The following is a 3,578-nucleotide window of genomic DNA, read 5'->3' as shown; positions in this document are numbered from 1 at the left end:
CAACAGCAACAACAATAATAATAATAACAATGATGATAATAATATTAATAACAATAATAATAATAACAACAACAACTTCAATAATGATAATAACAATATTATTGTTATTGTTATTATGATAATAATAATAATGATAATAAAAAAAAATATATAACAGTAAAAGGATATTAACAACAACAACAACAATAATAATAATAATAATAATAAAAGTAATAGTAGTAGTAATAATAATAATTACAAAAATAACAACACAACAGCAACAAAACAACAACAATAATAATAATAATGATAATAATAATATTACTGTTATCAATGCAATTATTCTCATTATGATCATTATTGTTATAATTAATAGAATTATGAGGACTATTATCATAATCACCCTAATAATGACCGAAATCATCAATGAAATCGAAAACACGCCATTTTGGAGCCAACTCTGAAAAGGCTATGTATCACTATATTTTGCCGCTTTTTCGACTTTTGGGATTTTTTCTTTTTCTTATTTTTATTATAGGTGGACATTATTATTGTTATTATCATCATTAACATCATCATTATCATCACTATTATTATCATTATTAACATTATCATCATAATCATCATTATTGTAATTATTATTATTATTATTATTATTATCATTATTATCACTATTGTCATTGCTATTATGATTATTTTTTTGCAATAATAATAATTATTATCATAAACATTGTAATTATTGCTGCCATACATTTTTTTGTAATTATGTTATTTTTACAAATAATAATAATAATAATAATAATAATAATAATAATAATAATAATATATAATAATATAATAATAATAATAATAATAACAACAATAATAATAATAATGATGATGATGATAATAACAAAAGTTATTATTATTATTAGTTATCATCATTAACATCATTATTATCATAAACATTGTAATTATTGCCGTCATACAATCTTTTTGGGTAATTATGCTATTTTTAGAAATAATAATAATAATAATAACAATAATAATAATAATAATGATAATAATAAAAATAACAACAACAACAATAGCAATAATTATAATAATAATAATAATAATAATAATAATAATAATAATTCCCCCGAGACCATGAAGTACCGGGTTGGCGTCCGGCGGGGGCTAGTCTGTCTCATGGGTGGGGGGGACTCTTTAGCTTTGAATAGCAACCTCCCTAGTGATGGTATCACGATAAAAATACTGGTGGTTGTGACACCTTATCACCACAATCCTCTTTATGAGTGTAATGCCAAATCAAAATAACCCAGACAACGGCATGAATGGGGCTGGAACTTTATGTGAAGGTCCCTCGCCCGGCAGGTGTTCTCCGGTTCGACAGCGGAGACCCGGTCGTTATCCTACTACTGTGAGAACAAAGTGGAATAAAGAAGTAAATAAAGTAGTTATGGAATGTTTTTACAGAAGTAAACCATTTGATGAAAATGGAAAACCTAACAGAGGATACAGGCAAAGAATGTTCAGAGAATGGAGGAACAGAGGAGGGTTTGAGTCGACTGAGCAACGTATATGTGACCAGGCCAGAGCCATCAGAAAGAACGGTTGGCTTTCAGAACTTGAGTTGGAAATGATAAAAAGAAGTGTTATAGAGGGAGAGGAAAGAGAAGCTAATAATGATGAGGAGGATGGTAGAGAGGAGATAGATAACGAAAACTTTGTGGATGATGTAAATGTGGAGGAAAATGATCAGCAGAATGTCAGTGTTTCCAGTGTTCTGTAAGTGGAATGTCAGTGTTTCCATTGTTCTGTTAGTGGAATGTCAGTGTTTCCATTGTTCTGAAAGCGGAATGTCAGTGTCTCCAGTGTTCTACAAATGGAATGTCAGTGTTTCCAGTGTTCTGAAAGCGGAATGTCAGTGTTTCCAGTGTTCTGAAAGCGGAATGTCAGTGTTTCCAGTGTTCAGAAAACGGAATGTCAGTGTTTCCAGTGCTCTACAAATGGAATGTCAGTGTTCTCAAAGCGGAATGTCAGTGTTTCTAGTGTTCTGAGAGCGGAATGTCAGTGTTTCCAGTGTTCTGAAAGGGGAGTGTTAGTGTTTCCAGTTTTCTACAAATAGAATGTCAGTGTATCCAGTTTTCTGAAAACGGAATGTTAGTGTTTCCAGTGTTCTAAAAATGGAATGTCAGTGTTTCCTTTGAAAGCGGAATGTAGTGTCTTATTTCTCAGTGTTCAGAAAGCAGGATGTCAGTGTTTCCAGTATTCCCAAAGCGGAATGTCAGTTTTTCCAGTGTTCTACATATGGAATGTCAGTGTTTCCAATGTTCTGAAAACGGAATGTCAGTGTTTCCAGTCAAGGAGATTGTCAGTGTTTCCAGTGCTCTACAAATGGAATGTCAATGTTTCCAGTGTTCTGAAAACGGAATGTCAGTGTTTCCAGTGTTCTGAAAGCAGAATGTCATTGTTTCCAGTGTTCTGAATGCGGAATATCAATGTTTCCAGTGTTCTACAAATGGAATGTCTGTTTCTAGTGTGCTGAAGGAATGTCAGTGTTTCCAGTGTTCTGCATGGAGAATGTGAATGTTTCCATGGCTCTGAGAATGAAATGTCTGTTTCCAGTATTACGAAAGTGGAATGTCAGTGTTTCCAATCTTCTGAAAGCGAAATGTCAGCGTTTCCTGTGTTCTACAAATGGTATATTAGTGTTTCCAGTGTTCTGAAATCGGAATGTCACTATTTCCATTGTTCTGAAAGCGGAATGTTAGTGTTTTCAGTGCTCTGAGAGTGGAATGTCAGTATTTCTTGTGTTCTGGAAGCAGAATGTCAGTGTTTCCAGTGCTCTGAAAGTGGAATGTCAGTGTTCTCAGTGTTCTGAGAGCGGATATCAGTGTTTCCAGTATTCGGAAAGTGGATGTCAGAGTTTCCAGTGTTCTGAAAGTGGAATGTCAGTGTTTCCAGTTTTCTGAAAGTGGAATGTCAATGTTTCATGTGTTCTACAAATGGAATGTGTATTTCCAGTGTTCTGAGAGCAGAATGTGAGGAGAATGTGAATGTTTACATAGTCCTGAGAATGAAATGTCAGTGTTTCCAGTATTCCGAAAGTGGAATGTCAGTGTTTCTAGTGTTCTGAAAGGAGAATATCAGTGTTTACAGTGTTATACAAATGGAATGTCAGTGTTTCCTGTGTTCTGAAAGCGGAATGTCAGTGTTTCCAGTCAAGGAGATTGTCAGTGTTTCCAGTGCTCTGAAAGCGGAATGTCAGTGTTTCCAGTATTCTGAAAGCAGAATGTTAGTGTTTCCTGTGTTCTACAAATGGAATGTCAGAGTTTCCAGTGTTCTGAAAGCACAATGTCTGTTTCTAGTGTGCTGAAGTCGGAATGTCAGTGTATCCAGTGTTCTGCATGGAGAATGTGAATGTTTCCATGGCTCTGAGAATGAAATGTCTGTTTCCAGTATTACGAAAGTGGAATGTCAGTGTTTCCAATCTTCTGAAAGCGAAATGTCAGCGTTTCCTGTGTTCTACAAATGGTATATTAGTGTTTCCAGTGTTCTGAAATCGGAATGTCACTATTTCCATTGTTCTGAAAGCGGAATGTTAGTGTTTTCAG

This window comes from Penaeus monodon, unplaced genomic scaffold (assembly GCF_015228065.2).
Source record: "Penaeus monodon isolate SGIC_2016 unplaced genomic scaffold, NSTDA_Pmon_1 PmonScaffold_52, whole genome shotgun sequence".
Taxonomy (NCBI): Eukaryota; Metazoa; Arthropoda; class Malacostraca; order Decapoda; family Penaeidae; genus Penaeus; species Penaeus monodon.
The sequence above is the reverse complement of the archived record's forward strand: the minus strand, read 5'-3'. Positions refer to the sequence as shown.